Source organism: Aythya ferina, assembly GCF_964211825.1.
Source record: "Aythya ferina genome assembly, chromosome: 3".
Lineage (NCBI taxonomy): Eukaryota > Metazoa > Chordata > Aves > Anseriformes > Anatidae > Aythya > Aythya ferina.
The window spans coordinates 13,645,550-13,656,435 of record NC_140298.1 but is presented as its reverse complement, the minus strand read 5'-3'; the positions used below and the strand labels follow the sequence as shown (position 1 = coordinate 13,656,435).

The following is a 10,886-nucleotide window of genomic DNA, read 5'->3' as shown; positions in this document are numbered from 1 at the left end:
TCCTCCTCCTCCTCCCCGCGAGTTGAGCGCACAGTGCAGCCCGGCGGTGCAGGCGGCGCAGCCCCTCCGTCCGCTCTCCCTGCCCGACCCCCGGCTCCCCTCTCCCCGTTCCCTCCCCTCCCCGGTCCCCCGGTGCCCCCCTTCGTTCCCCCCCCCAGCCGCCGGGATGCTGCCGGGCTCCTCTCCCGGCCGCTGAGCCTCCGGCGGCCCGGGGAAGCCCGGAGCCCCTCCTGCAGCCCCCGACGGGCGGATCGCGCTGCGGGTCACCTTGCAGGGAGGTGAGTGACCCCCCCGGCTCCTCCGGGGAGCAATGCGCCGCATCTCCGCATCCCCAGCCCCCTGGGAGGGGGCGCCGAGAGAGGGCGGGGGGCACGGCGCTTCCCGCAGCCGCCGAGGCGGAGAGTCCCCGGGGGGAGCCCCGGGGTGAGGGGGACCCCCACCGAGCCGGGGTGGTTGGGATCCTGTCCCCCGCAGGCAGCTGGGGGGGGCCCGGCCCGGTGCTGCCCCGGTGCCCCGCTGGAGAGCCGAAATCTGCATGGCCGGTCCGGCACGGAGCGCCTGGAGGGGGTCAGTGGAGGGATCGGGCTGTTCCCAGGGCCGTGGGAGCACTGGCGAGTTTTCTGGAAGGGAAACTGTGCGTGGGATCCCCTCCTTTTTCCTTTCCCCAGGAGGAACCCCCTCCTGCTCCCCGTGGCGGAGCATCTTCCCCTCCCCTGCGCCCCGGGATGGGGAGAGGGGGGCGCGGGGTGCGCAGCCCCGGGGCACAGCCTGAGCCGGGGCAGGCTGCGGGAGGCTGGGCTGCTTGCCTCAGCTGCCCTCCTGCCTCAGCACCCCGTTCCAGAGTCGCTGGGTTGAATTTCTTTTCCTTCCCAGCCTTGTAGTTTGCAGGCAGTGGCGGCTAAGTTGGAGAGAGGGATGGTTAGAGGCGAGGAGGCAGGAGCGATCCCTGCTGTGTAGTGGGGTGACCTTGGGTAAGTAACCCATGCCTGCTTCTTCCTTCTGGGGTAGGTACCCTGAAAGCATCCCACAAGGAATCAAGGAGGACCTTTCGGTAGGCACAGGCTGGCAAAAATGCTTTGAGACCTTTCTGGAACTGGCGGTGCAGAAGGGCAAGCCTTCCTGGAACAGGGCTGGTAGCGCTCCTCAGTCCAAAATGCAGCGCAGGAGGAGAGGTGCAAGGGTCTGTCTGGGACCAGCAGTGGTGGTGGCTTTTTCCCCCCTAAAAACCATGGAGCTACCTAGTGGCAGGAGTTGCTCTGGAGAGCAATCTGTTGAACTGTGTCTTCAAAATAACCGGAGGGAAGGCTGCAGCCTCAGCATGTAATGAGAAGGATGTCAAAAATAAATAAATCTAAACTTCCAGGGAGATTAAATACTCAAATCACAAATAATTAGATATTAATCCCTCACAAACAGGGCATTAACAACAATTAAAAGATGCTTTGATATTCTTAAACACAAGAAGATGAGTTAACTGGTATTTTCAGGGGAATTATTGTGTATTATAAAAATGCAGCCAGAGAAGAGAATGCATTTTTCTACATTCAAGTATTTAAATGACTTGCTCTTAATTATAGTTAATGAGCTATCATCTTCAAAGAAGCTGCATTTAGATGCTCTTCATATTAGTTTCAAATTACTTCTCTCCAAAGAATAAACCACTTCTCATTTTACTGGCCAAGGTGACATTTTATTGGTAGTTTGGTAACTACAGGTCGTGTCAGGGTGTATGTAAGATGAATGCATTTGTAAGAATTAAAGAAGTTTCCTCTTATTAAGTGGGCAAGCAGACATCTCACATTGCTGCTACCGTATGCTCTGGAATAAATCTCACACGCTCAGGGAGGCTCTTCGTTATACAAATGCAGATGTAATGCGGTACTGGTGTGCATGGGCACCACCACGACACGTTTAGCTTGATGAACACCGCTTGCAGTATTTAAAATGCCTTGGCTTCTAAGGATAGTATTAGAGAAAAAGTGCCAGCATAATTGGGCAAGGTTTTTTGTCCGTGTCTCTGCTATGAATTTGCATCTGTAGACATTTATAAGTCAGCTATAAATGTCTCTGTCCAGAAGAATTTGTAATACAGGTTGTTTGGTTAGTAGGATTGCAGATTACATACTGGGACTTTCAAATTTTGTTTTCTTCACTTTGGAGACTCAACTTTTTATAGGTCACTGTACAGCAGAATTGAGGAAAAAATGGAAAAGAATTGCAGGCTGAAACATGAGGAAAATGCTCTGCATGTTCAATGACTTTATTTTGACAAAACTGAATGAGTAGTGTGTGTGTGTAAGTGTGTCAGTGTGTATCTGCTCATCTCTGAATACACATCCTCTGGCTATCAAAACAAACATTTCTGAATACTCTCTCTCTGGTAGAAGTTGGAAACTACTTTGAGCAATGAGATCACAGCAAAATGCTGCTCAGCAGATGTAAATGTCAGTAACCCTGAGGATTCAGGTGGAGCTGGACCAACTTATACCACCCATGAATATAGCGCAAAAGATTCAGAGCTTTGAGTTTAATGTCATAATATTGAACCAATGACGAATTTTGGTTATTTTCGTTGCACCAGCAAAGACTGCATTTTAAAATAGTGGTGCAGTACATGAGAGGTGTGAGTCCATGCATGCCTTTAGCACTCCCAATTTTAAACATGGCATCACTGCAAATGTGTATCTGTGTATCCGCATCTATATAAAACCCGAATGTGCAAAGTTCCCTCATTAACCATCCACCCAAATCCATGCAGTAAATTATTTCTGTCACCGAGCTCTGAGACTGCAATTCACTGAGGCACAGGAAGAATAAACTCACCGTTCACATCAAGTTGCTGGAATTTGAGCAGAGGTTTAATGGGATTTCTGTGGGTTTATGTGCTTTGAGTAGAGCTCAGACCCCTCAAATCTCCCTGGGGATAAGGAAGGTCTTTTATATTGCATTTGCAATTGGATAACTTTATTGGAAGATAATCATGGGATAATCAAAGAGTTCAGCTCCTTGAGGGGTCCCCTGACCATCCCAGGTCCCATGAGATATCCTGCCTGGCATCAGGTCGGGCAGGACAGCTGTGCTCAGTGTTCCCCTGCAAAACATCTCTCAGAGCAGCAGCCTGCTGCATGCAGTGCTCAGAGCATGGTCTCCAGCCCATTCACCCACCTTTCTGCTCCTGTTCTTGTGTTCTCTGCAGCAAAATAATCTCCCTTCTCCCCACTGCATGTGGCTTGCAGGATCACGGAGGCAATGCTGCGTGAAACTGCTGCCAGCTGAGTGCCTGTGCCTCTCATATCGAAATTTCCTATTTCTATATAGGAAGGTGGAAGAGGAAAGTCAACGTAGGGCTTTTCTTCAAGCTCTGGCAATGTCCTGAGTCTAATGGGCCCCATGTTTCATTTCAACTCTGATTTCTTCAGGGACGGTTGAATATGGGGTTAAGAAAGGTCTGTAAAGGTCAATGTACACCCGTTGATACTATTTTTCACCATTTCCCTGCTTGTCCTATCTGCCTCCAGCTACTAGTCTTGCTATATCTAAATCACTTCTGTAAAGGTTTTGTCCCACAGCATATTTCAGGCTCTGCAATTCTTCTAGAGCCTGATGAAGCAAGCCTGATTTTATTGCCCCAGCAGTGGCTGCTTAATCTAATCATCCTCGCCCTGATGAACCAGCACTAGCAATTTTACAGTATCACAGGAGCGTTTTGTTAACAAAGTGACTTACAACCCTGAAGTGCTTTTCTTGGGGCAGGAGAAGCGGACACCCTCATTTTGCACCGAGTCAACACCACCAGGCTGTTTCCCTGTTCTGTCCTCTCTTTATTTATTGTTCCTTCCTTAGGAAGATCTTGAATCCTAGCTTAGAGCATCACACATCTGGGTATTTCTGTCTGTGCACCAGCCTGGTTACAGGGATTTTAGGTCAAAGAGAGGCACCAGACTCAGCCCACAAGCAGACCAAGAGGGCCAGGGGATGCTATGATGCTGATATTCCTGTGTTCACACACTCTGGCTTCATTTAAATGCTCTGCTGCCTGCTGCAGGGGAACTTCGCCTGGCTGCAGGTTTCTGCAGGGCAGAGCATCAGGTAGCTTATTCTAGGCTGGAGAATTTCAATTCTGTTGCAACACCAGGCACAAAACTGAAATCAGGCAGAGATATTTTGCAGTAATTCACAGAATCACAGAATTTCTAGGTTGGAAGAGACCTCAAGATCATCGAGTCCAACCTCTGACATAACGCTAACAGTCCCCACTAAACCATATCCCTAAGCTCTACATCTAAATGTCTTTTAAAGACTTCCAGGGATAAAGACTTCCAGGGATTCACTTTTACCCAGATCTTTAGATCTAGATTGACTCTCAGAAACCACCCAGATTCTGCGGTGCAGGAATCAAGAGGACGGAGGCATTGCATCTTTCCACCTGAGGATACGGCTTGTCTGTCAAGTAAATGATGACACGCAGTGAAACAAGTAGTTAGCTGTGTGCAAGTTTTCGCTCTTCAAAGCATGGATCATGGTTAAATCCACAAAAACTATTGCTCTGGCCTCAAACTTGGCATGATAAGTGCGGGTCTGAGCTGAAGTTTTCCCCACAGGCTAGAGCAACTCTTGGTCAGAGGCTGGGAGTGCTCTCCACTGCATGCAGGAAAGTCATGGGACTCTGTCTGGATCAAGTTTTTCTCAGTGAGGGCACTCAGTACAATTAAGAATGCAATTATACACCCCAGAGAACAGCCGCATTCACTTGCTTTGAAAGCAAAAGGCAGCACAATTTTCTGCTCTTGGAGTTGGCAAACAGATCCTTCAGCCTGACCACTCTGCTGAAGGTAGTGACCTGAGTTATTTATTGCGTGTAGCTCTACTTATGGTCTCGTGAAGGTCAGCTTTATTGGGCTGGACTTAATTGAGGAGGTTTGCAACACAGCTTTATGGGATGGCTGGAAGGAGAGGAAACGTCAGCTTGGCCATCTGTCGGGAGAGGTAGGGCTTTTGTAGCAGGAATCGCTCCTCATGCCTCAGTCTGCCCAGTGTGAAGTAGTGTGGGGGTGGCTCAGAGGGGTGTCATGAGGATGGATTTGGGGTTGTCAGATGGTCCCATTCTGCAGTACTGGGGACCTCTGAGCAGCAGTGCTGCAAAGTACCCAGCGATGCAAGCTGGCACAAAGGTATCCTTTGCTCTGCAAGCTCCTGGATGGCCAGGCTTGGAGAGGAGGCTACAGATTTGCAGCCAGGAGAGATGGAGGAGGTGTGAGAGGAGTGTGCACCAGGCATGTGTGCAAGAGGCTCCGGTCATGCGGAGGTGCAGAGTTAGGACAGGGTCCACTGGTTTTTACAGGTTCACGCTGAACTCGCCAGCTGCTTGGTCAAAGACTGATTCATAGCATTCGTGTGTCCGGATGTGGTTCGGTAGCTGATAATAGCTTTCTGACACTGAGCTTTCCCCGATTACTTTGGTGAAATGAATTTCTTGCTTAAAGAGGCACAGAGCCTGATTTTTGACTGTTTTCACTTTGCAAAGTAATTGTCGTAAGTTGTGCAGATGGCAAGGTATTTTTATACTGGCGCCTTCCACAACAGAGAGGGTTATTTACATTACAGCCAGGTGCTGTTATTCAGGTCAGTTATTTATTAGCTGGAAAGTGCAGTTCTGTCATCGAATGAAAAAAAGTTGTGAATTTGGACTGAGCTCAATAAATCGTTGAGGCTGTCAAAACTGGTCGGGAAGGAGGATGGCTAGAAAAGCCTGAATGTGTCATCTTTTATTGGAGACAACTTGAGGCAAATTGAACTAAAAGCAAGTTCGATTAAAAATAAATAAATGAAACATTATATTTAATTTTGGCTAATACCAGAGGCTCCCATCTGCTTGAAAAGAAATATTTTCTTGCAGGGGGAACATTTTACATTTTAGGCCAACACGAGGTAATTCCACCTGTTTCCCCTCTGTTCTTTGGTTCAGCTGCTGAATCAAGCAATCAATTATTCAGGCAGACCTAATATGCATATTGTAATTGTTTCCACATTTAAATATACCTCCGGACAGGCAATCAAGAGACCTGGATTTTATTTCCAGCTCTGCTACTGTGTTTGACGTGACCTTGGGCATCTCATTGCACCCTGACTCCCTCCTTTTTAGGGCAGGACAGGCCTGTGCCTCACAGTGGATTTGCTGCATATTGGTAATACTAAAATAGCACGGAGGTCTTTTTACTTCTACTGCTGGCAATTAAACATTTAGCTATCACTAATGCATGCATACCTAATTCTCCCAGTGTGAGTTAGTTGCATAGCTTTATGAAACTCCCTGTAGTTTACTTAATAGGTCAAAAGGAATTTCAGCTGTTGAAGTAGCAGCATTTCCTTAAAACAAAAACTATTATAATGAGCCTGGCTAAATCAATAAAGAAAAATACAAGGGGAAAAGGTTTTTTTTTTTTTTTTTTTCCTTCCTTTCCTTAAATATTTTACTTTGGTATCAGCTCTCCAGATCCATGGTGATTTCTCTCAAGCAAAAAGTCTGTATCTGCTGCTGTAATTTCTAGATGTCGGAAATACCTTAAACGATGTTGAAGCCTATGCAGTATGCATCAAATAAATAAATAAATAAATACATAAATAAATAAAAGCAAACAACAACAACAACAACAAAAAAAACCACACACCTGAAAGATGGAAACCTGTACTAGGAAACCTGTAGCCTTCAAACCTCTCCATGTGGTTTTTATCAGGCTGCAGGTCTCACTATTTGCAGCTCTTCAAGAAAGCTTTCTACCCTCTCCTTTCTCTGTTGGGCAACATAGGAAGTAGCATCAAACCCAACAGAACTTTGTGGACTTCAGTAGTCATGAGGCAGCAGCAGTTTCTGCTGGTGGCACAGGTCAGCAAAGTGTGGTTATCGTCCCTTTTGCCACGCAGGAACTAGGTTTGGAGTCACTGAGGGGTTAGCAGGAAGGTGCGGGAGCAGTGGTGTCTTCTTGGGAGCAGGGAATACAGGTGAGAATCTGCTAGGAACAGGGAGATTTGGATAGCAGGGTAACTCAGGTTGAAGGAAACACAGGTAGACTCTAGTCCTACCTCTGTCTCAAAGCAGGGTTAACTCTGGGGTCACTAGTTTCTCAGATCTTCATCCAGTTGGGTCTTAAAAATCTCCAAGACTGTACAACCTTCATTTTCCCATGCTTGACTCTCTTCTTGGGGAAAAGGTTGGTCCTTATATACAGGAAAGGCTCGTGCAGAGTCATATTTGAGCTGATGCTGTTTCTCCTGGCCAGGCAAGACCTTGAAGTTGTGGTTCTGCCCAGATAAATGTCTTTCTGATCCGTTGCGGAAAAAGGTCTGGGGCTTTTCTGTATTAGTCTCATTTTCCAGAGGTAACAAAGCTGGTTGTTCACACAGATCTTTTGGCACCTGGCAGGGGGCTGCCAAAGGCTGAAACAACCTGAGGCTGTTCTAGAGCTGCATGGAGGGGAGAGCCCCATGGAGGCAAGAGGACAACAGTATCCACTGGGTTACAGAAGAAAGAAGGAGCTTTGGGATGGTGGACACTATCAGAGCTAGCTGGCACTCCCTGTCTGACAGAGCCTGTGGCACGGTGTTTAGTTTTTCTCTCCTTACCCTCTCTGCAGCTTGCATTTTTCTGGCTTACACCCTTTGCTTAATTAGTTTGTCAGCCACTGTCATCAGAGGAGCCTGCAGAACACCCAGCAGAGCACAGCCTTCACTGCAGTTACCGTAGCTGGGCTCTGCTGTGACACAAGTGATAGCTTAATAAACCACAGCTTTGCAGATGAGATATCCTGGCACAGGTTACAGCTTCTTATTAAAATAAGAAAGAAGGAGAGAGGGGAAAAAAAATAAAAGCAAGAAATTGAGAAAAAACGAAGGTTTAAATAATGAATAACTCCACTTTTAGTACCAGAGACCTGGGTAAAAATTTCTAATCCCCAAGGAAAAAAATAGATCGAAATTTGATCTAGTATTTGTCAATAGCTTGAACTTGGTTTTCCCTTCTGGTTCCAGCCTCAAGTCTGAAAGTGCAGAATTATTTCTGGTTAGCCTGAGCACCAGTGAGTGATTTGTGGGGAGAAATTCAAACCGTGTGAAGACAAATGAAACCTGAATCAAACCAGTTAAATTAACTCTGCATCTTGGAGCAGATTGAACAGCTCTCTTATTTAAAGGGCTCTGATGAGTTTCATTTTCCTGACAGCATCATTTTGAGGCCTCGCTGAGGTCCTAGACAATGAGAGTGGCTCTCTTTTTGCTTTGAGTGTTGGCTCCCTGCGGAGAAGACATCCTCTGATTGCCTCAGGTTGTCTATCAGAGGATGTCTGCTCAGTCGCGCTGCCATCCGGGATCCTCCAGACTGCAGGTTGGCCTGGAAATTGGGGCACTCTTCATTTTAGCACCTGCCTGTGAGATGTGAACATGTGAGCCTGGAGCAGGTCAGGCCAGGAAAAGCCCGTAATGAAAGGCTGGTGACTGATAAGCCTCTCCTCCAAGGAGTCCCTGCAGGCAGAGTACAGGCTGAGTCTTTTGCCCCTAAGCATCTTTCACAACCACGTGCCCTTGTTCCATGCTCCTCCAGATGAACCTGGAGGACTCACAACACTTTCTTCACTTATCTGAAAGTTAATATTAAGCTGAAAGGGTCTCACCTGTGGATTGCAGGTGTACTGTTACTCTACAGAGAGACTGCCTGCCTGTTCTATGCACCTTGCATAACTGCAATTAACTTCTCCCAAGAAATATTGTCAGATGCCTGGAGTAGGTGAAATGAATTCCAGACCATAAGTCTAATTCTCCTACCAATACCAGGATAACAGCAGGCAACAAAGGCCTTGGAAGTGTGATTTAACTCTCTTCATCCAGTAGTTCAGGAGTGAAAAGCCCAGAAAAGGTTCTCTTTTATCAGTGAAGACATGAGATTTCATTTGTGGCTGGCAACACTTAATCCTGCTTTCTTATTGATGAAGAATCTCTGGGCACCTCAACAGTTTCTCAGTTTCCCCAGACAGACATTGACCTTGTTTTGGCTGTGCATCAAAATGCACTGGCAATCAAGGTGTTATTGATTTAAACCTAATGGCCAGCCACTCAGGAATTTCACCTGGAAAAGAAAAATCAATGCCACATTATTATTATTATTATTATTATTATTATTATTATTATTATTAGCTATTAAGGTAGTATAATGGAAAGGCACAAGAATCTCACCATTTCCTCACCATTAAGCCACACACTTGCAGGGCTGAGACATTGGGTCAAGCTCTGGAAAGGTAGCCAACCAGCTACGGATTAAAGTGGCAGTGTTCCTTGATTGCATGCTGCCATCCCCATCTCTCTTTGCTGACCTTCCCCGAGGCATATGTAAGCTGAACAGCTAGGCAGGGCCCCGGAGAGGATGTCTTGAGCAATGCATTAGCCCTCTTACTGGAGGGGCTCTGTGCAGGAAGGATGTTTCCTGTCTTGTCCTTGCCTCATTTCAGATGTTTTCTTTCTCTCCTCCCCCATCCCAAGGGGAAAGTGTCACTCAGAATCTGCAAGATTGGCTTACAAGACTGGTTTAGATGCGCAGCAGGTAGGCACTGGCCAGATAGATGTTCAGATCCGTGGTAGGACTAAGCAAACACCACCTGCTCTGTCCTGTTTAGTAAACAAGGCAGGCCTGGATCCACCTTGTCATCCACAAGCTGAATGGTCCAACATCAGCTCTGTCCATACCATTAAAGTCTCTTACGTGCCCAAACGAGATGGTTCTGCCCTTTGTGCCTCTCAGGAACATCCATGGTGCTTATTTACTGCTGGTTGGGTATTGCATGGGAGAGGGCACAGGCTGAAGCCAGGCTGTTGGGTGTGCTAACACTTTGGTGGTGTGGGTGACAAGGGAGCCTCTAACGTAGCTGCCTTTAGGTCCGTGGGATGGTGGAGATATCAGCTGTAGAATCCCAAAGGTATTGTAAGCAGTCCTGGTTCAGGACTTTACAGAATCATATCTGTTGGTACTCCAAAGGCGTTGGAGCCAAATTACCTTTTCCAGTGCTGTTGAGTCTCCATCTTCCTTTTAATCACCCAATTGGAAAGACAGCTGGGAATGTGATTGGAAATGGAGCAAGGGGTGGCTTGGGACAGTCCTAAATCCTGACAACAGCAACATCCCTTTGACTTCCTGAAGTGTTCCTGGGTCTCACATCACTTGGGCATGCTGAAGTATTTTTCCCTGTGGCCTCTCTTTACTTTTCTTCTCTTCTTCCTGAGGAGTGTGGAAAGGACCAAAGGATGGCTTTTGTTTCCAGTGACTTTGGACTGTTGCCATGTAAGACAGCTTTAAAGAGGTGGGAGTGAACCTCCCTCATAATCCAACCTTTTCAAAATGACCTCTCCAAATTACATGAGGAACATATATCAGTCTGCATAGCAGCCAGACCTGGTGTCACTGTGTGTGCAGAGCCTCATTTGCACCAATTCAAAGCTAGCATTTTCCATGAAGACAGTATAGCTGTCAATGAAATGCCTGGGGTGAGACCTGCATTTCCAGAGCCAAGCATTATCTGGATGATACACGAGTGTAGAGGCAACATGAAGGGAATCTGACAGTGCAGCTCAAAGGCATGAGATAAAGCTGCTTTAAAATGGCATTTTCCCAAGTGCTACTCAAACCAGACAATACACATTTGTTGGAATGGTGTGAGTGCACCAAGAAGCAAGGCCTGGCCCACGTTTTGCTGCAGCCATTGATGCAGTGACCAAATTATTGACCTCTTCATTTGTTTCTCTGGGAGGGTATCTATTTGGTTTGTACATCTTCTTCCCATTCCTGCTGCATCTGTGGCAGAATTGTAGAGTATTTCTGCTGACCATCTCTGTTTGCTCTGGACTAA

General features: G+C 47.0%; 1 protein-coding gene across 3 annotated transcripts in view; it reads left to right on the top strand.

The window, feature by feature from the left end:
* The first annotated feature begins 29 nt into the window (after positions 1–29).
* Positions 30–10,886, top strand: part of SYNDIG1 (synapse differentiation inducing 1) — a 69,073-nt gene continuing 58,216 nt past the window's right edge. For 2 of the 3 annotated variants that reach the window (XR_014691568.1, XR_014691569.1), the window contains exon 1: positions 30–278. The gene's annotated coding sequence lies outside the window, so the exon portion shown is untranslated. The remainder of the gene's footprint in view (positions 279–10,886) is intronic. The other variant, XM_084514800.1, reaches the window with a different exon arrangement.